The sequence below is a fragment of the Thalassophryne amazonica genome, chromosome 20 (assembly GCF_902500255.1).
Source record: "Thalassophryne amazonica chromosome 20, fThaAma1.1, whole genome shotgun sequence".
NCBI lineage: Eukaryota > Metazoa > Chordata > Actinopteri > Batrachoidiformes > Batrachoididae > Thalassophryne > Thalassophryne amazonica.
The window spans coordinates 56,406,007-56,429,688 of NC_047122.1; the positions used below are offsets into that span (position 1 = coordinate 56,406,007).

At 37.6% G+C, this 23,682-nt stretch overlaps 1 long non-coding RNA gene across 1 annotated transcript; it reads right to left on the reverse strand.

Moving 5' to 3' along the window:
• Window positions 1-236: 236 nt before the first annotated feature.
• Window positions 237-21,450, reverse strand: LOC117502510. The gene is made up of 3 exons (XR_004558318.1): window positions 21,279-21,450; window positions 17,006-17,017; window positions 237-246 (listed from the first exon to the last, which is right to left on the reverse strand). It is a non-coding gene; the product is annotated as an uncharacterized LOC117502510 (long non-coding RNA).
• Window positions 21,451-23,682: the final 2,232 nt, after the last annotated feature.

The window sequence follows — 23,682 nt, forward strand, 5'->3', positions numbered from 1 at the left end:
TTTCTTGTTCAGAGATGGCCAGCAGTTTAGCGAAGCGCTGGTCAGTAGTCGGTAGATACCTCTGCTCTCCTCTTTTAGCTCTGAGTGATGGCATAGCATGTGGGCTTGCGGATTTGAAGTGTTTCCGAAGTACTTGACTTTCATTTTGCAGATTTTGCACACTGCATAAGTCATGTCAAGCTCCTTCTTATGCAGCAAATAATAAAATTCAAAATGCACCCAAACATTCCTTCAGCAAAGACGGTGCTGGCTGAATTAGCTCTTTGTCCGCCATGCTAAGCTGCAGCTCACGAATGTTTGAAGCACGCCGGACCCTCCCCTCACAGGGACGCTGCAGTACGGAAGCCATTGCCTGACAAACAGTACACACAGCGAGTAAGCAAGAAAATGTAAAAAAAAAAAATGCTTTTTAAAAATCAATTCTTGGACATTTTGGATCAATTCAGAATCATAAAAAATAAGAATCCCCCTAATATATATATGAGAGTGGCTATACACCCAACCGTTGGGTCAATAAAGAAAAATTGGGAGCATATACACCCAACTACAACCGACCAATGAGCGCGCTTCTAAGCTCACTTCCGGTTTCAACGCAGGAGGGAAAAAAGGCATATATATACTTTCTCGCCGGCTGCTGGAGGGTTCGCAGCCCACGGAGGAGCTGTGATTTAAAGTGGTTCTGTTTGGCTCATCACACCCAGGGAACTGTGTCAAACTAACACCATCTTACAGCCAACAAGCAGCATTTTGTTCAAAAACTGTTTCGTTGTCGTTAACAGGCTTCCGTTCAAAATGCTTATGAAGTTTGTCTGTTTTCATCCATTGCGGTGTTTTTTCAGTAATTAAAGACAGCGCCGTTAAATGTCAAATATATACCACAATAGAGCCTTAAAAAGTGGTGTAAAAAACGTAGTTTAGATGCACAAAACATGTCAAATACACGATCATGGTTGGGCGAATAAGATAAGATATTATATTTATCTGCCCAACGGTTGTGCATGTAACATTCAATGTATGACTTATCTGCCCAAACAGTTGGGCGAATAAGGTAAGACATTATATTTATCTTCCCAACGGTTGGGCATATAGCCTTTACCTATCTATCTCTCTCTCTCTCTCTCTCTCTCTCTCTCTCTCTCTCTCTCTCTCTCTCTCTCTCTATATATATATATATATGACTTAGTTTTCATTTAGTCTTTCATATGTGCCATTTTTCCATCAGATAGGGAGTCCTGTCAGAAAAGGCATGCTGTGTAAAGATAACTTACTTTTATTTTCCATATGGGCCACTACTTCCTTAAATTAGTAGGTTTTAGTTTCATGTACGAAGTGATTTTACATTTAAAAATGGTGATGACTACTTCCATCTTTTTTTGACTAAACAACTTATTGTTGCCTGTGCTCTATTGACTCACAACCATGAATACTTTGCAATGCCAATATTTTGCTTTTGGATGAGTTCTTCAGCACTGTTAAAACAGAAAAGTTGGTCTTATGAGACTGCATTTCCACCATGGTGTTACAAAGCTGTTATGAAATTTCCACACTGTTGTTCATCCAAATCCTAGCCTTGCTGATCCATCAAGTGTCCTACTCCCACATCATAAATACCATGATAAAACACAAGTGGTCTTTGACATGTTGAGGGTGATTTATTCAAAGCTGAGGTAAAGGATTCATTGAAGCTTCTTTTGGCCCTACCCAAACTCTCTCCACAAAGCACTCTTCACACATCATGGCAACCTACATTTAGGCAGAATGAATTGCCTCTCCACATTGCCAAGGGCTCCTTGAAACACTGACGTATTTTAGTGATGGGCTCGGATAATGCATTCCACCACAGCTTCTCTCAAGTACTCAGAGAAATGCAATGCCCGCTCAATGTTTAATAGTGTCTTACTTTTCACATAAGTTACCAGAAGGGAAAGGATCATAGGATGAGTCTGTGCTGGCAATTTCAAACCTCCTTCCTGTTTTTCAGGGACAGTGAGGAATGATGGTGTCCCCTGTCTGGTCAGAGGGGTAATGAGACACCTGACCCTCCCTTTCAAAGTCCAACTGGCCACCTCAGCCCCCGGGGAGGACTCCAAATGAGGGGTTACGTTCAGGTTTGGGGGTGTGGATGACTATTTGCTTTTCATATTTCAATTCAAGACTAACTCCCACCATTATGTGTCCATGGGGCAACTGAGAGGTTTTGTGTCTCATTCCTAAAAGTAGGGTGTGGTTCTCTATATTTTCTCTGAGAAACCAACATTTCTCAATATTGCATCAAGTGAGTCAAAACTTCACACATTCTCAAGAAATGGTGGAATCTCAGAATGCAAAAGGTTGGTAGCATGGTGGATTAGAGGTTGGCATTGTTGCCTCACAGCAAGAAGGTCATGGTTTCGATTCCCACCTGTGGCCTTTCTGTGTGGAGTTTGCAGCTTCTCCCCACGTTTGCGCGGGTTTCCCACATGCAGGTTAGGTGAATTGGAAACTTCATAATTGCCCGGGTCTCTTTTGCAAAAGAGGTCTTGATCTCGATGGGGCTAACCTGGGTAAATAAACATTAAATAAATTATTTTTCTGGATCAGGGCCAAAATATCTCAATTTCCATTTTTACATACGCACCTTATTCTTGCATTTGACAGAGGTGCTGATATCTGCACTTTATTAAGGTCTATAACACGTTCTTAATCTGCAACTACAAATCATTGTTCTTCATACAGATAAAATAATCTACAAGTGAAGCATTATATAACATAAAACAAACCAAAGAATGGACACCCACACCACATGTTTGTCACCACTTCATGCAAATCCAGTGATACCATTAGATAAGTTTCTTCGTGGATATGACATGTGATCAGTTTTTTGCCATAATCAAACCTCTTTGTCATTTACAAACATACAACAACTCTACCATTTTTATCCATATTGATTTCACACTGTGTGATTTAGTTATGTCATTGATTTTGACCTTTAAAGGTCACCCAATATTGAAGGTCATGTGGCGAATAGCTGTTATATGACATCATATTATGGTTTAGTAGTAATCATGGGTGTACTTAAACAAATTACTCAATATAGACATACAAAATATTCACTATATGATAAGCATCAGGACAAAAGTTCGACCGTGGACTGTCAACTTGACTTTTACCCACCATCCCCCAGACTCCAGCCCACAAGTCAATGAGTTGGTCTTTTGCTGACCATTAATCAGTCAACTGAGCTGTGCTGTATCTGTACTAAGTGTAATAGACTAAAAATTTTAAAAAATACAAGCAATTACAGAAATCAGCAATTCATCAGGGCAGTGGTGCAATTTTGCCAAAGGAATGAAAAGTCACTGCATCCCTATAGCCATGTAAACATTTACCAGGATAGACTAAGGACACTATCATACAGACACCAAGGGACTCTAGAAGCACAGAATGTTTCTGAACTCTGTGAAAAAGCCTTTTCCACTTGCCTCGGCCTATCACAAATGCCCCAAGCATAGCACCAGGGAGAACCGGTTGGATATGGAGGATCACTGATCCATATCTGCAAGTGGCCTCCCCAGAAAATCAATATGGCATAGAAGCCACCCAGCCAGAGAACAAGTGGCTTTGCTCAGGGCCATATAAAGGTCAGCAGTAACTTCTATCCAAGGAATTAAATATGCATCACCACCAGTAAGTATTTACATCACCATTAGCTACAACAAACTACTGCAACAATAACTGGGTGGTCAACCAGCAGAAACAGCATCAAAACATAAACCACTAACCAAAGGATGCCAACTTTCCCTGTGTTTCTGTGTTTGGTTGCTTTGCAGTTAGCACTGTTGCCTCACAGCAAGAAGTTAATAGGACTGATTCCCACCTGTGGCCTTTCTGTGTGGAGTTTGCATGTTCTCCCCGTGTTTGCATGGATTTCCTCCGGGTGCTCCAGGCTTCCTCCCACATTTAAAGACATACACATTCTAATTCAAAATTTTATAATTTCCGAGGTCTACCTTGCAAAAGAGATTTTGATCTCAACGGGACTAACCTGGTTAAATAAAGGTTAAATTAAATTCTAGATTTAAAATACTGGGCTCATCATGGGGCGGCCATGACAGGCTGTTACAACTCAATGAAATGAATTTTTATTGAGCCTTAACATACTAATGGTGTATAATGTAAATATATATTTTTTATATTCTATTATCATTCATCCCATGACTATACTGATGGATAGACAGACTTTTGTACATGTAGGAATCTGTATAAACATGTAAATAACAATTAAATAACAAATAAATTAATAAAAGGCCTGTCATTTTTATTTCTCATAGAATGCCAAAGCTATAGATCATATGGCACAAATACCAAAGGGTGTTGAATTGTGAAAAATATAATTCACTCGTGGCTGAATGACAGCTTTAACATTTGTTTATACCTTGGAGGTATCACACATCAAACGCGACCCAATTTTTTATTTGTTGATGCCTTTGAGCTCAGTGCAGTAAGAGAGTCTGATTTGTCAGTAAAACAGACGTAAATGTCAAATGATAGCTTGCTCAATGTCACTTATCCATGTGAGTTCAATGTCAACAAGCAAGGTGTGTCACTCCATCAGGTTTTGGAAACTGTCAAGCCAAAATAAATGAAATTTTCAAAAGTAAAGTCATTTATGTTACATTTGGTGGTGGATTTTGTTGTTGTTGTTTGTTTTAAATAATGGACATATGTATCAGACCATGCAAATCTTCAACAAAAATTCAGCAACCACCGAGAAGTACGCAACATGTGCTTCATGTCTCCATCTCACGTTTCGTTCCCCATTCCTCACAGATCACGCTTGGAGCCATGAAACATGGCCTGAGATAAAAGTAAGCCAGATGCATTCAGAGACCCCATCTCATCCCTGAGGAAGGGGAATTATTATTTGATCCAAATCAAACAGTCTTTCTATGCTACATATTGCCAACCCACGCCAGCACAGGAATAGATCCCTTCAGCATTCATTCCGCCTTCCACCCCCCAAAGCTCCCAATCTGCCATCTCTCTCTCCGTTAACCTTCCCACTTGCAAAAAATCTGTACACCCTTTTGCACTGTAATATGACAGCATGATTCACAATTGATCTTCACCACACTGAAAAAAGAGAATAGTTGAACCAACTTTAAAAAAGCATTACAGTTGGTAAAACCTGAATGAATTGAGTTGTTTGACCTTAGGTGTGTAAGTCAGATCAACTCTAGATCAACTCTAACTTACAAATTTAAGTTCAAACAACTTAATTCATTCAGGTTTCATCAACTTATGCAAACCCACCTTTCAACAATACCCAGCCAGTTGAAACGCAGGAATTCTCTAGGTCTCCCCTGATGTCTTCAACATGAAAAATGCACGACATAGCCAAATTTCCACTAGTTAGTATTTATTCACAATGCATCCAAATCTCCTCAACTTAGGCTGCATAAATAACTGCTAATTTGACACAAAATCTTCAAAAGAGACTTGGTACCACAGTCACCTTAGGCAACCTTAGGGTTGACATCCAACTACACAAAGATGGGAAGCACCAGCACTCATATCCATGAAGCACCCTAAGGCTAAAAGTACCTCCTAGTGACGTCTTCTTCTTCTTGCGTATGAGTGTTGAAAAACTCATCCAACAATGTTGGCCTGGTGTTGACGCCATCTCTCCATATCTATGGTTGTAAGGTCATGATGGGTGGGGGGTAAAGAGTCTTACATTCACAGAGTATGTGAGCCGTGGTCTGGGCCTCTGCTCCACACTCACACAAACCTCATGGTTTCAGCCCTCACTGATGCATATCTGCACCAAAACAATGCACTCCAGCTCTGAGACGATTTAAGGTTATCCACGATTTAAGGTTATCCTCAGGTTCTGACCTCAAGATAGTGTTAGGGGCTACTGATACCTGCGCAGGGTAATGGTTTTGAGCCCACTCTTTGTTCCAGGCCCCTATGATTTTGTAGTTGTGGCTATGGAGAGTTTCTGATTGGCAGTAGAAGGGGTGACACGATTTCAGGCATTGAGGGCCAAGGCTTTGAGGGTCTGGGACTAGGCTGTGTAAAGGATGTTCTTCATTTGCCCAAGCCTAGTGACGCTATTCTAAGAAAAAAATTAGAATTCCTCAAATTCTTAGGAATTTCTTAGAACTTTCCCTTGGTAAGGTAAAAGTTGTTCACAATGCACCTTAGGCGTTAAGAGAGCTGTTAAGAGGAGGGAGGAAGACTTTTAAGAAGCCCAAGAGTGTCTTAAGCAGAGAAGATGGTGGAAAATACAGAGAGGAGGAGAGATATTCACTGTATAGGCCCTTTCCACTGCACAAAAGTAGCACTACTCTGCTTGACTGTACTCGTTTTTTTTGTTTGTTTTTTTTTGCTTTTCCATTAGGGCTAGTACCTGGTACCGGGTTCTTTTTGGTATGTGCTCAGGAGCGGTTCCAAGCGTGCTGAGCCGATACTAAAATGTGATGTCAATAGGCTGCTGGCCACTGATTGGTCAGAGAATGTCATCACTGGATGAGTCATGAGCGCGCCATCTGAGACGAGAATCAAACCCCCCATTTTTAAATACTCGCAGTGGTGTTTTAGTAACCGTCCTTTTCTTTTGTTTCATGATGAGTTTTTTTTTACTCGCACAAAACCATACTGTGGTCCGTGGATTAGTTGCGGATGTTTCTGTGTTTGGTGGCAGAGGAGAGAATACAGAGGGTTGAATGAAGCGATCCGAAATGAGAAAATCTCCCAGTCTTTGGCCGCTCATGGGTACCGGGCATTACAGCAACACAGAGAACAGCTGAAAAAGCTTAAAAGTGATTACGGGACCACAACGGCTGGAGTAGGTCAGACCGTGAGGGCTGGAAATGGTTCTACCGCAGGAACTCGGCCACGGGTTTGTTGGAGGCAACAGTGGTAAGTGTTTTGTCTGTAGTCTTCTTGAAAGCACCGTTTAACATTAACCCATAAATATTGTAATAAATATTTAGAAATATTGTAATAAATCCCACAAAGGCCCAGCTAATTTTGCTGGACCTTCCCTAAAGTTTCAGTTATCTTGGTCGCTTTGCATAAAAGTCATGTTCTTTCAAAATTATGCTCCAAATGGTATGATTTGTTGGAGGATATTTTTGAAAGAACATAACTTTTATGCAAAGTGACCAAGATAACTGATCTCTGGGGAATGATCATACAGAGTTTTTTTGTAGGATTTTATTACAATTCTTGTGTGTGTGTGTGTTTTTTTTTTTGTTTTTTTTTGGGGGGGGGGGGGGGTTGTTGGGTCATTCTGTGTATATATATATATATATATATATATATATATGCTTGCTTTTGTTAATCACTTATCATTTCTACCTTCATTATTATCCATGCAAGAGAAAAAAGGAGCCTGTTCCTGCGGGAGAATCTGTCCATCTTGAGTAATGTTGAAGCTGAAGATGAACTGGGCCCAGTGTGATCAACACATCCGACTGATCCTCGAGGAAGCAACGGAGGGGGAAGTTGCGTTTAATCAGACATATCTTGGCATGCCGGGCGACCTTGTGCACGTGATGCATGCCCGGGGCATGTGACCTGAGCCCCCACCCCATGACTATAAACGCATGTAACTTTTATATAGTTTGTGTTGCACAGATTTTTTTTTTCAGCAGTCAGCAGCAAAAAAAAAAAAAAAAAACATTTTGTCATTCATGTTTTGGTGAAATGATGGTTCATTTCTAACAATTTTTAATTTGGAATTTGCCACAAGACACTGTACACTACACCTGGCTGAATCTTTACAAAGATGCTGGAATAATGATGTCTAAACTGAGATTTTACCAAATGGTATTTAAGATAAACAAAAAGATTTAGTACTTTTATTGACAGCACAATTACATCAAGGAATTCTAGCTATATGAGAGTTAGGGTTTAATGAGATGTAACATTTTACCACAAACTATTGTACTGTGGTGTATAATTCTGCTGGATGACTTATAGCAAACCAGAAGTAATTTATTCAGATATTTTGAACAACCAAGTCTGTTTACCTCTATTTACATCTATGACCCCATTAAATGTAAAAAATGTTTTACTGCTGGATTATGCTTAAACAGCTTTTCAAACTGTTAGCCTTTAAATCAGTAAACCTTGGTAACCTTTACAAATCAAATTCATGTCATAAAAGTGGAGACATTTTAGCAGAAAGAACAAAATTCACAGTGAAACATAACCAGTATATAACATGTAGGCAAATGATGACAAAGGTGTCCCATTCCATCTCATAACCTTTTGCAGCAGTGACTCTGAGAAAACCATTTGAAACACACACAGCATACATATTTTAATTAGTGCTGTCAGGTTATTAAAAAAAAGTAATTGATTACAGCGTTTGTGATTAGTTAATCTAAATGAATCATTTAATTACAGGTATATTAAAAAAAATAAATAAAAAAACTGATCTGTGTGTGGTGCATTTAATCTGGTAAAAAAAGGATCTGGGTTATTTCTGTTACACATCAAGGAGGTATTAAGCTGTAAATTGATCTTAAAGCGAGAGAACTGTCTAATTGTAATTTGGATTGGCTAAATGCAGACAAATTTCATTGTATGTATGTGTACAATGACAATAAAAGGCTATATTATATAGAATGTCTAGAAAACAGAATTGTGGGAGTTTGGAGGCTGATTCTTTCTGCACAATATGACTCCTTTAATAATTATCTTAATAGATTTCATATGTAAATTTGTCCATTGAACATTAAAATCTGGATGAAAAATAAATAAAATGTTTTTAATGTGTTTTAAGCCTGTTCGAGATCAGTGACAATGTTAATTAACAGTCATTAAAACCAAATCACATTTTGTGCATGAACATCGGTAAACGCACAAACTCCCATCCATTGGACATCTAACACATTTATTGCTCTCCGAAACGAGTCTTTATTTACAGACCAAGTCACTGACGTCAAAACAAAACAGAGCAAAGTGTGACTGAAGGTGTGATAGATGCTGTAATTAATTAATCTAAATTAACACTTCTTTTTGACAGCCATGATTTTAATACTTAATAGCGACAGCCTGCAGTTATTACTTATTTGCGAGCTACTTAAGAAGCTAATGATTAGCTTACGGTCATGCTTCGTCTCTAGCGTATTTTCTCTTCTTCATATTGTATGAATTCCCAAAGTCTTCTGTACATTATAAGCGTGTTTCGTCTCACCGCCGGCAGCTTTCCCTTAAAAACGCCATTGTTTATGTTTATGTTGCGTATAAAACAATGTCACTGCAGTTTGCTCTGCTGACCCCACCCACGTTAAGGAGGTTCTGTTTGTAGTGGAAAAAGACATGCTTGGAACCAAACCGAGAAGAGCCGAGCCAAGTCGAGCTGAGTAGTGCTAGTAATGTGTAGTGGAAAAGGCCCATAGGTTGAAAAGCAGTTCAGCTGATATTATCAACTAATTTCACTGTCCATTAATAACTCGGGGTGCAGAGCACTTTTTTTTTTTCCTTCTCAATTTGTGACAACCAGTCACAGCTCATAGAGGACTGTGTCATACCTAGCAATGGAGTCAATCCTGCTTCCTCACAAAGATAAAAGTTTCTGTCCCCTCCTTGCCCAGAGTTGCTCTCAGACACCTCTTGGATCTCTTGGATGGTAGGATTCCTTGCCAGGAAATTTTAAGCTAAGTTAGGAGCTCTTTGAGAGGGCTTTGAGGTGCTTTGTGGATATGAGACCAGGACTCTAAAGACTTGGACCTCCTGCAAAGATATTGGTGTCACAAAACACATATGTCTAGTAGCCTCATGACTCCATGTGCCCTGATCCTTGGCATTTCAAATGCCAAGGACCCGGTGATGTGTGTCATGGTCCACATAAGTGATTGTCTCTACAAGTTCAGCATTTTCATCTCATGCAAAACACTTCTAATGCCTGAGTCCAGGAAGTCACTGGATGCCCAGATTTTAGTCTTAATCCATAAGAACTACAAACCCAGAGACTTTGATTCCTCACTCAGGTTCTTAACTGCTTCTATCAGGGTTTGTCATAGGACATCATTCATCTAAGAGTCAGAAGCTGGACACCCTCGTAATGCACTTGAACAATACACTTTTGACGGTGTACTTCAGAGCATAAATATAGGGCCGTAAAACACAAAGCATTACAAGGTTACAAGCTGTTGATCCCATTTCCACATTGGTTTATTTGATATCATTGATATTTGTGATTCTGCATTAAGACTTTATTTTTAGAAATGCAGGCTTTGTTCCTGATCCATGAATCAGTCCACAGTAAAATTAAATGATACATCTACTCCTTTAATTCATACCCTGAATATAGTCTTAAAACTGTCGAGCATTGCACCAGTCTCCTTCAATGATTAATCAAACTAACCAAATAAACGTGACCAGAAACATATGTGAGACATGAGCTTTCAGCAATACGACATTAATGCTGTGATTAATGTGCAGGATCATAATAGAATCTGCTCTCTTACCTTGTTCTCAGTACCTGTTTAATTTTTTAAAGAGTTAAGAAAAGTGCAGCCTCTTGTGGAATAACTATGTAGAAAGGATTTCAAGGTAATATTTCCACACACAGCCAACCTCTTTAATTTTTGAGATGTTCAAATATCACAGCTAAATTTCAGGTCTGGTTCAAGTACCTACATTATGTTGATCAAATTGTAGCTAAAAATGAATGACAGCATTCTGAATCAAATCATATAATGTGTATTTTCATTTTTAAATATTAGCATTATTTGATTTATACCAATTATTTAAATTTCAGTTTGCACATTCTGTAATTTCAAATATCAAATAATATACAAATAATGAATGTTTATAGTAGTGGATAGTATAGTTTATAGTAGTGGATTTTTATGTATTTATTTGTGTGTGTGTGTGTGTCTGTGTGTGTTAGAAGAATTAGCACCATCAATTAGCTTGTGCAAATCGTTGTTCGTCAGTAAAATAGACTCCGCGATGTTTATCTACACGCTGCCCCCACTAGTGTGTGTGGGCGGTTGTCACAGTATGCAATGGTACAAAACGTATGGAGCCAAATTTGCATGGTAAATGGCACCAAATTTGCATGCTAAATGCAACGCAACACACATGGAATGAATAATCCATGTCACATGACATACAAAGCACCAATCAAATGACAAGGATACAATCAACCTTTATATAATATTCATCTATTACACACAGGTTGTTAATGTGTTGTTGCCAGCTAGTCAACAAATATGAACACATGTATGAACATATTGTTCAAACAGGGCCATGTATCCATTTACCACCTACCACTGTTGGACATGTAAAGTTTTTACCTTGCAAATAGTGTTTTGTCTGCTCTCATGAGGGCTTCCCTTTATTTGATGCAGACAGAGCAGAGAAACAAACTTAATTCTGCCTATTTACAATATTAAAATCAAGCCATCATTGGGTACATAGTTCATTTATATCAATTCAGGGGTCTATGAATCAGATTAATTGAAGAAGACATATATTGCAATAGAATTGATTTTTGATTCATACTGGATCATTATTAGGTAAGAATGCACAGAAATAAAAGCTTTGTTTTCTTCATTAGGATAAATGGACACATCTGTTCTCTGTTCTAGCACTCCAAGTCCTCTGTGAGACACCTGTGACCCATTGATTTGAAGATTTTAAGCCAAGAGTTCCTACTTGCAAGATTGTCTTGGGTTTAAACTCTTCTTTCGAACTTGTTTTGACATTGAGTTAAAACTTCCAGTGGTATTCATGGCTTGATATCTGCTTACCATCTTTTTGGCACTGCTTGTAAAACCTGAAATCTTGGTAGTTTTATTCATCTCGCACATGACCTGAGCACTGCCTGCATCTAGCATTTTTCTATAAGCCTACCTCTGCAGAGCAAGTAGCAAAGTAGATATAGAGTTGGGCTGACAACATGAAGACCTGGGTTTGAATCCTGCTCATGCTACCCGTCTGTGTCTTTGTACAAGACATATCATCGATATTGTTTCAGTCCACCCGGCTGTAAATGGGTACCACCCTCAGCTGGGTAGTTATTTTAGGTGTTTCCATCTTGTATCATAAATCTGTAATAGTACATCAGTATAAACTGTGCAGAAGCAGGGTGTTCTCTTCAGAATCAGTACCAACACTGAACAGCTGCAGCTGATGAAAATATTGTAAATATTGGACCAAGCTTGGCAGAAAAAATTCCCGATTCCCAATCTGAGGATTGGGATAATAATCTTATAGAAAGAAATCCCTGTTCAATGTTCCTCACAGCAGTGGATGGAAATGAAATTATAGACATTGTGAATAATTGTAAATATAAAACATCTACCGATTTAAATGAAATTGATATGGTGGTGGTAAAACAGGTCATTGAATGGATTGTAGAACCATTAACATACATCTGTAACTTATCATTTCAAACCGGTAAATTTCCCAATCAAATGAAAATAGCTAAGGTTGTGCCGCTGTATAAGACTGGGGATAGACACCACTTCACAAATTATAGACCTGTTTCTTTGCTTCCACAATTTTCCAAATTATTAGAAAAGTTATTCAATAATAGATTAGACAAATTCATAAATAAACATAAATTACTTACTGATAGTCAATATGGATTCAGAGCACATAGTTCATCACTTGCATTAATAGAATCAGTTGAGGAGATTACAAACGCCATAGACCACAAATTACATTCAGTTGGAATATTTATAGACCTTAAAAAGGCTTTTGATACAATTAATCATGACATATTAATCAATAAACTTGAACAGTATGGGATTAGGGGGTTGGTGTTGCACTGGGTGAGAAGCTACTTAAGTAACAGAAAACAGTTTGTGAAGTTGGGGGAATATACATCATCATGCTTGGACAATGCTTGTGGCGTCCCACAGGGGTCAGTATTGGGTCCAAAACTGTTTCTAATTTATATAAATGATATTGTCAATGTTTCCAAAATATTAAAATTAGTATTATTTGCAGATGACACAAGCATTTTTTGTTCAGGGGGGGATTTGCAGGAGTTACTGAGGAGGATCAGTATAGAAATGGGAAAATTGAAAATATGGTTTGACAGAAACAAATTATCATTAAACTTAAGTAAAACAAAATACATGTTATTTGGCTATTGTAATACAGACATACAGGTTCAGTTACAAGTCGAGGGGGTAGATATTGAAAGGGTACATGAAAATAAGTTTCTGGGGGTGATAATAGATGATAAGATAAACTGGAAGACTCATATAAAACATCTACAAAGTAAACTGTCAAGAAGCATTTCAGTTCTAAACAAAGCGAAACATATTCTGGACCACAACTCACTCCGCATTCTTTACTGCTCACTGGTTTTACCATATTTACAGTACTGTGCAGAGGTATGGGGTAATACTTACAAAGGTACAACACAATCACTATCAGTAATGCAGAAAAGAGCTATAAGAATTATTCATAATACTGGCTATAGAGATCATACAAATCCACTATTTTTACAATTCAAATTCTTAAAATTCACAGACTTGGTTCATTTTCAAACAGTACAAATTGTGTATAAAGCAATAAACAATTTACTTCCAGCAAATATTAAAAATATGTTTTTTAACAGATCAGGGGATTACAGTCTGAGGGGGAAATTTAATTTAAAGCATCAGTGGGCACGAACAACATTAAAAGGTTTCTGTATTTCTGTCTGTGGGGTGAGGATGTGGAACAGATTGGGAGTGGGGCTCAAGCAATGTCCAAGCATGAACCAGTTCAAACAGCGGTACAAAAATATGTTTTTTTCTGGGTATAGGGAGGAGGAAGGGTAATGAGGGTTAGGGTGTTTTTGTTTTTTGCTTCGGCTTGTAAATATATAGTATTTTGTATGTAAGTAGGTATGTGTAGGTGTATATTTATGTTTGTGTATATATATGTGTATATATGTATATGTGTATATATGTGTATGTATATGTGTATGTATGTTGATGTGTGTATGTATATATATATGTGTATGTGTATGTATATGTATATATATATATATTGATATCGGTTTAGGTGTGTAGGAATCTATGTGTATATGTGGCAAAGGGTATTACTGGTTGTGGGGAAGAAGGGGTAGGGATAAATAAGCTGATGCTTCACCCTACCCCTTTTCGGACATGTTGGGTACACAGTAGGAACTTTTTTGTTGTTGTCTTTACTGATCTATCTTGTAATTGTTGTTGTATCAAATGTTCGAAATAAACAGTTTTCATTCATTCATTCATTCATTCATTCATTCATTCATTCATTCATGTTGCTGTTCCTGCTTAACTGCCTCACCTTGGCCCTCCAGGTATCATGAGCATCACAGCAATTTAATGTCTCCATGACTGCAGTGAAGTGCTTCAATTACTGGCACCAGTGTAAGCTGCAGAACCGAGATAATAAATGGCTTTTTTTTTTTTTTTTTTGAAAAGATGAGCACAAATTTGAGGGGAAATACAGGTGGAGCCTTTCCCAGCAGTCATAAGGCAATAGGCAGGGAAGCAGGGTACACCTTGGACAGGACGCCACTTTATTGCAGGTCCACATAAAGACAGACAAACACATTCACATCTATGCCCAATTTAAAGATTCCAATTCACCAAACATGCATGTTTTTGGAAGGTGGAGGAAGCCGGAGCACCCAGAGGGAACCTTGTGAACATGGAGAGATCATGCAAACTCCACACAGAAACAACCACATGAGATGCGATCCTTGGACCGTCTTGTTGTAAGGTCGCAGTGCAAACCAAAAGCCCAACATGCTGCCATAGATACATTTCTTAATGCTGGCAAATTATACAGTATTTTTTTTTCTTTCTGATGCCTATTTATGTAGGACTTTTTCATGAATCAAAGCAGTAAACAAAAATCAACTCTAATAATGAATGAACAAATTTCAATCATAAAAGTACATTACAGTAATGCACAAAAATCCCAAATTTAAGAGACTTGTATTCCAGGGTGACTTCTATTTTGGTGTGACATACTCTGCAAAATAGGTTGTACAAGTAAAACAAAAAAATGTGAACCTTCAACAGAGGTGTGTACAGTGGCCAAGAGAGCTCATTACTGGGAAAATGAGAAAAAAAAAAAATATAGAAAATAGCTTCATCAGCTTGACAAGATGTGCACTGCAAATTCTCACAACACAATCATCCATCAGTCTTGTATGCAGCCTGTGTTTTGTTTGTTTTCTTCTTTGTTTTTTCTTTGTATTTGGTTTGCTTGTCAGAATTTGCAGCACATTTATTTTTATTTAGTTGTCTAGTGAGAATTTGCAGCTTGGTTTTTTTTGTTATATTATAAGAATTTGCAGGGCATTTTTGTTTGGTATTGTCGTGAGAAATTGCAGCACATTTTTTGTTTGGTATTGTCGTGAGAATTTTCAGCACATTTTAATTTAATTGTCTAGTGATAAATTGCAGCTTGTTTTTTCTTTGGTTGTGATGTGAGAATTTGCAGCACATGTTTTTGTTTGGTATTGTCGTGAGAATTTGCAGCACATTTTTTTATTTAGTTGTCTAGTGATAATTTGCAGCTTGTTTTTTCTTGGTTGTGCTGTGAGAATTTGCAGCATATTATTTAGTATTGCTGGCAGAATTTGTAGCACATTATTTATTTAGTTGTCCAGTGATAATTTGCAGCTTGTTTTTTTTGTTTGTTTGTTTGTTTTTTGTTTTTTTCTGTGAGAATTTGCAGCACATTTTTAAATCGTTGTTGTGAGAATTTGCAGCCTGTGTTGTCAAACCGATGAAGATATTTTCTATATTTGCATGTGTTGAAGCGTGATAAGCTCTCTCTGCCACCTTATGTCCACCATATGGACTAAATAATTGCAAAGAAACAGTGTGAATAATGTTAGCAGTAATGTACATCAACATATCTCCCTTCTTTTTGGTGACATGTTTGAAAAAGGAGTCCAAATTTCCATTTCTCAAGTACTGCAGCTGTATGTAACTGTAGATTTAAAAATATTCCAACTGTCACTGACAGCTGCTTATAGTCATCCTGCCTTGGCCACACCAGTAAGATCACTGAAGTGGTATTTATGGTCATTTTTTTTAGAAGAAAACAAAACATATGTCCACTTTTCCATGACAGCAAGCACATTAGAGGAACCAATTAGTTGCATCAGTATGAGATAGAGCCCAGTGGAACCATCAGACATTTGGGTTCTCAGCAGGTCAGCACAGTTAGCCTGCACAAAAGGCTGTTAAAGAACTCACATTGTTCAGCTTCAGTCTTTTAGAAGACCACTTACAAACACCGCACTCTGTTTAACTGACCATAACTGTGAAGTCAACACGTGAAACATCAATGAATCAGAACAAATCGAGGAGTTCCATCAACCACTTCCCCATTACAAAGCTGGAAAACAATATTTTGAAAATATTTTTGCACTTTTGTTGAGTTGTGTGTTTCAACACAATGAAAATTTTAAATCTCAGTTCACAAAATCTTTTTTTTTTTTCATCAAATGATGTACCAGCTGGTCATATTTAATCCATATATTGTTTTATACTGTAGTTAGTAATGTCAATTAATTATTTACTTTATATATATATATATATATATATATATATATATATATATATATATATATATATGTATTTATCTTTGCAGTTGCATCTTGTCTCCCAGGGATCTCAGCCTTTGAGATCGAGAAACATCTGAGATGACCTTATGGAGTCATAAGGTTACTGGACAGAAGTGCTTGACAAGGCGAGACACCAGTGGTGTTTTGCAAATGTGAGGCAACATTTATTTTAACATCAGTTCAGTTTCATTGTACTATTATGTGCACAACAAGTAGGTATATGTGTTTTGAAGCTTGTTATGTAAAACTACTCTGAGTGTTACATTATAGAATTTTGGACTTCAGACCTGATTTTTCTTGGTCTAAGATGCAAACAGTTTCTAGTAACTGAAGACTTCAATGCACAGCACTGGACCACACCTTAATTTTAGGTTAATTTTCCTGTGACTGTAACAAATTTATGAAATCTGGCCTGTTGATGACACACAGAGGGTGCTGGGTATGAACACTGGTGTTGCATGGAAACTAGCAATAAATTTAGCATTATATTGTGCACAACTTTGTGTTGAGTGTAAGGTCGTGGCTTATATGCTGAAACAAGTTCTTTGTGGAAACCTGAGGCCAGTAATAGGAGTGAACCATCATGGGATGTCAAGGTCTAACATGGAAGATCTTCAATGGTGGGGTGCTCAGTTATTACATTGAGCTTCTACAGCAGCTGATTTCAAATGAAAGCAGCAAGCACCAAGTCTCTTCTTTTTCTTCCACTTCCATATTCTTTCTTTCTTGTCTCATCTTTCTTGATGCTTCTCCCATTCTAATTCTTCCATTCTTCTTTTTTTTCCTTTCTTCTTACATTCTTTATTGTTCTTTGTCCTTATTTCATCCTCTCCTTCTTCTTTCTTCCTCCTCCTCCATCTTCTTCTTCCATATATATATATATGGATATATATATATATATATATATATATATATATATATATATATATATATATATATATATATATATATATAATTTTGCATTAAGAATTCTGGGGGTAAGCAGCTGCCTTCCCATTTTGTAGACTTGGGTTTCATTCTGTTTCCTTGAACAAGACACTGCATCTGCATTGTGTCAGTCCACCCAGGTGCAATTAGGTACCCGCCTTGGCTGAGGAATTAATTTGCACTGGATGGGCATCCCATGAAGTAGGAGTTGTTGATTCTCATCCACTTTATATTATGAAATCCCAAAATAAGGATCAGTAGGGTCGAAATAGGACTTACATTTTCTTCAACATAATATTCCCATTCAGCTGTCAGAAGATGATATTTACTTGTTAAAGCAACACTTCATTGACCCTGAACATAAATAAATAAAATCCTTAAAATCAATGTATGGTGCATCTTAGTTAGTAGTAGTTTGCTAGTTAGTTAGTAGTTTGCTCTCTCTCTCTCTCTCTCTCTCTCTCTCTCTCTCTCTCTCTCTCTCTCTATATATATATATATATATATATATATATATATATCAGTCTTGAATCACAGAGAAGATAAAATCTATTGAAGAATAAAAATATACCTTTAGGGAAAGCAGGTTTTACTCTTCGATTATATCATAAAACCACCTGTCAGGTTGGCAGTGAAGCCAACTTACTGAAGAAACAGTGTAAAATGCTACATGAATACTTCAACGTTTTTGTGTTTCTTATTACTGTTAATAACTGTACAAGTTGTCGCGAATTACTGATTTACTTTCATAGAAAGAAGCTCCTTTTTGTCAACTTTGACTGCAGCTCGAGATTTGCATTCTCCAGGATGTCAAGGACACCAATTGTTTTCAATAATGCACGTAAAAATAGTTTGCAGCGACAACTGCTCCACTGACATAGTTGATCTATAATTTGAATGTGCTCGTGTGTTACTGCAGGTGGAGGAAACATCTGTGCTTTTTTACTGCAAGGTGAAAGAGTCTTACTTACCTTGTGAAGTTGTAGCAGCTTGATAAAATGCAGCATAAATTCCTTTTACACAGTCGATTTTCAGAGTAAAATACACTCTGCCAGGACTACATTTGCAGAAGGTAATGAGGTGATTGCAGTCAGGTGTGGTTTAGCAAGGTTTGTGGCATGAACTATGACCTCATGGCTTGTTTTTACTTAACTTGGTTGTAGGGGTGGGTTGAAGTGGGGTGGCAATTGCAACCAAGACTACTGAATTTATGGGCTGATGGCTTGGCCATTACCTTTTACTGGGCAATTGCTGAAACATTATGTGCTGCTTCCAGAGTGATGCAAAATGCATGTTGTGACTAGATGATTGCATGGAGAATCTTCTCACTTTAATTATGCAAATCTGTTGATTAGTGCATGAAAATAATGTCCACTTTCTATTTTCCTGATTAAAAGCATTTCAGATGAAATTTGATGGCCACTTTAATGAGTGACTGCCTCAAGATCTGGAAAAAGTGCTCGAGTTTGATTTTCTCCTCATGTGACTGATACTTGTTGGGTGTAAGAAGATGTTTCTTCACTGCCATAAGTGAACCACCACAACACCATTTCTCTGTCATAGCAAGAAGTAATTTTCATGTGTACAATGTATTTACTGTCCAAACAATTACATGTATTTATTTGTTCAAGTATTTTGGGGTCTTTTTTAAAAATGGGGTAAGTTAAAGCTTGAGATCAATAGATGGACTCGGGCTATGTCTGACGGTGACACTGTATGGCACTGCTGTGCAAAACTTTACCAGTTGATTTACTTCCCTATCCTCACTTATGGTCATTATCTTTGGGTTTGGGTCACAAATACAAGCAGTGGAAATGAGAATCCTCTGTTATCTGGGCTTACTATCAGTGACAGGGTGAGAAGCTTGAATATCCATGAGAGTCTAGGAGTACAGCTGCTACTTTTTTAGCATCGAAAGGAGCCAGTTGAGGTGGTTCAGGCATCTGGTGAGGATGCCCCCTGGTCATCTCCTTAAGGAGGTCTTCCAGGCATGCCCAAGTGCGTGGGGGCCCCTGGAAAGGCCAAGGACATGATGGAGGAATTATATTTTCCAGCTGGTATGCAAATGCCTTGGGATCCCAGCGGAAGAGTGAGAGGCCTTGGCTGAGCATAAGGAAGTGTGGGATATCCTGATTGGTCTACTGCAACCATGACGTGGACCTGGACAAGCTTTCCTGCTTAGGTGGTTGCCATTTAAAACCCAAGGTGACTTCATAGTGTGCTTATACCTGCTTCAGACCTCTATCTCCACAGGCCATTTAAGAAAAAAGGAAATGACTGCATTTATAAAGCACTTTTCCATCTGAGTCCAAAGCTCAAAGTGCTTTTGCAATGATGCCTCACAGTCATCCATTCACACACACACACATCAGGATGCTGCCACTCAAGGCTCTCAAGGACCCTTAGCAATTTTTCAGTCTGGCTGTCCCAATGCTTAACCCTTTGGATGCCTCACATTTTTCAACAAAATGTAGTATATATCAATATCGTCTACCAAATGGTTCAACTAATCATAATCACTCTACCATCATCTCCCCCAAAGCCACAGTTTGACTGAATCTAACTGGCTGCCCCCATAATAGCCTCACCTTACATTTATTATTTGTTTACTTCTGATTTCAAAAAGTAAAAATATTTGCAGTAACCCAAGAGGTTTATTGATAAAAATCATTGTGTTGTAATGTCATACTGTTGCGTGCCAATGGAAAGACTCATATAGTCTGTTTATCCTCCAGACATTTTGTAATGCTTTATGACATACCGGGCTTCTGCAATGCCTGCTATAGGTCACAGGAAGTTATCAAATGCTTGAGGGGCTACAGTGAAATAATCACTCTTTAAAACGTGTCCAAAGATGGGTCAATGACACAGGAATTTGGCCCACTGGGCCCAGAATTGGGTCCAGTGGACAAAATTACAACAGAGCTTTTATACGCTTTTGATTCTTAAGTAAAAGGGCTTCACACATTGAATTCTCATGTCTGACTGGGTTATACATGACAGCTCTGGTTTCATGTTACATACCTTGATGACACAGTCTGTCCTTCCCCATCACATTCACCTGACTCACACACAGTGCACTTGCCAGTTTTGTGGATGTGCCTGTTGCAAGCAGGAGAGTGAATGGGTTACAAATACATATCACGCCTCTCCAGCATCTTATTAATGCTTAAGTTCTCCCACAGGTCAGAGAGCTATAAATGCTCATGAATGTTATGCGTTGCTTCAGTGTGAACCATGGAAAGCCAAATGGATTTGGAGGACTTAAAAGAATACCAAATCAGCTTTATTTAACAGGGGCATGTCCTGTATAATAACTGCCTGCACAGAAAATACAGGGACATCTTCAAAGGTCATTGGTGTCTGTTATTTACTTTGAAGTATTTCATTTAAATAAGGATGTTGCATCTTTACTTCAAGTATACTGTAAATATATTTGTTGCACTGACCTACCGGATCTTCAACATCATCACTGCCAAGGCAGTTATATGATGTGCAGTATGTGTGTCTAATTTGTTGACAAATTACACTGGTCTACAGCCAATATGCTTCTGAAATAAAGATAGTCAATCTTTACAAATTTTGGGCCATGGAGAATGAAAATGTTGTTTGAAAGTGTTGACTGGCTGTAGTTTTAAGAAATGCTACTAAGGATTAATATATAACCCTTCTGCTGATTTTTAACGTGTTACAAAAAAAGAACAGGTGAGATATTATACAACCAGTCGGAGAAACATAAAAAAATTTTCATGAAAACTCTACTGTTAACAGGATGTAATTATGTAGACGGGTCAAAGACCTGACGCTTGCTTTTTCTGTCCGATGGAACTTTTTACTTAATAATAAACATTAAAGTGAATAAAAATATAACATGTATGTCTAATACCTTCCTTATACATGTGCCCACTCGTATTTCTTTAAACATGTTGGTTATTGGTCATTTTCTGCCATCTGATGTGTGAAAACATCATGTGGGGTGACCGTCCGACCTTGACCTCTGTTTGGACAACTGGTTTTAAACCACATTAAAACAATCTGAATATAATCCTTGCCCTATTTGGCATAATTTCAAACTTGTTTTACATTTATTGACAAAGTTATGAAGCATTTGTACATACATTTCAATCATAATACACAAACAAATCTTGTCCGAATATGTTCATTGTCTGAAGTATAATCTGGGGCGACCATCAAGAAAATACAATTATGGAACTTTCATTTTGACAATCATCTCAAGGAGGATGGTGCATCAGCCAGTCACACCGTGAGGGTCACAGATAGACAACATGCAGGTCAGTAGTCTCTCTCATCTTTACAAATAAATCCTCTTTTCAACTGCTGCAACCTATACGTCACATTTGGATATCATGTGGGGCGACCACCCTAAAAATGTGAATAATAAGTTTAATTCACAAATCTATATTTTGAAGGTAAATTTGTTAGTGATATGTGGTAAGAAGTAGCTGGCTTGGATTCTATAGCAAACCATTAACCTGTTATATTTGATTAAACTTAAAAACATCATCTGGGGCGACCGAGCATCATGTGGGGCGACCACCGCCGCCGGTTTAAATGATAGCAAATACATGTCCTGTGTTTGCAGTTTCTGTATGCTTATGTTTTCATTCATGATATACATTTAGTTATTTGTTTTTTGAGTGTGTCTTTATCAGAGAAGAAAATCTTTACCATGAAGATCCACCAAGTTGTGTTATCACAGCCTGCAAAGATCACACACAGGGAGGTGTCTTTCTATAAGCAGTTAAAGATGAGTCCATGCCCTTGTTACCAGCCAGTAACTGTAGACCTGAAAGCCACCATACGCCATACTGAGAAACCTGAGACACCTAAGGAACAAGAAAGTGTTCAAACTGAGAACCCGTCAAGATCTCCACCTGAGCCACCTAGGGAACAAGAAAGTGTCCTAGATCTATGTGGCAGGTTTGTGATAGTAACCTACGATGAGCTTCCATATGTAGGCCAGGTCCTAAAGGTTGTGGAAGAGGAACTGCAGATCAGCTGTATGCGACAATCTGATGACAAGAACTTGTTCTTGTGGACAGAAAATCCAGATGTTACTTTCTACTTTAGGAAAGATGTTCATGTTGTCATTTCAGAGCCTGAGCCAGCAACCTCACGTTTCTTGAAGTTGACCTGCCAAGACTGGGTAATGTTCCGAAATGCCTGGGGTTAAAGAAATGCCTCCAGATTAAGCCTACAATGTGTCTGGAGTTAGGACAATGCTAATGTCGTTATGTTAAAGTGTTAAATGAAATAGTAAGGAAAATGTGAATGTTGTTGTTATGTTCATGTGTTTCATGAAATAGCAAGGAAAATGCTAATGTTATGATGTTATTGTGTCAAATAAAAATGAAATGAAAATGGTTATATGCTGATTCTTTAATAAAAGATTTTCATTAAAAAATTGTCTCAATTCTGTAAATTATTGAATAGCCTAAACTGCCCACTGTTTCTCATCATTTTGGGTGACTACTTGTCATGTGGGGTAACCAACAATTGGCAATTCTGTACTAAATTCAAAATTTAATGTCTCAGTCTTGGTTCAAATATTAATCATTGGTATAGCATGCATAAGTGGATACTATCTGTACACATTTTAAATCAGTTTTATGAATTCTAGAGTAAAAAGTCACCCCAAATTACTTTTTTTAAGGTCATTGCCCTATTAATTTAAGTTTAAAAACACTAAAATATCTTTGAAGTTTTCACATACATGCATTTATACACTACATTCCAAATGTTTGGAAAATAACCAAATATATATTTATTTCAAGTATTTTAAAAATGGGCCACTCAAAGGCCTTATACATCTTTGACCCAGACACAAAATGTAAAACCTTATATATTTTGGAAACAGTAGCCAGTTAGCCATTGTTATTGTCATATTTGAATAAAACCTGCCAAAATCCATAATAAATAGCACATATTTTTTTCTGAAGCAGACAACTTCTAAATATTTGTATACCAGTGTTATTTTAGTCAAAAAAGAACTTGATATTGCAGTTTCTCTTGTCGTATTTGAAACTATTGGAGCAATGTTGCAATAACTGTTGCAAATGCAACATGAGTTAACTCAACCACAATTGTAATAATCATGCATGACTCTTTTCACAAATATATGAGGTCTGTTAGAAAAGTATCCGACCTTTTTA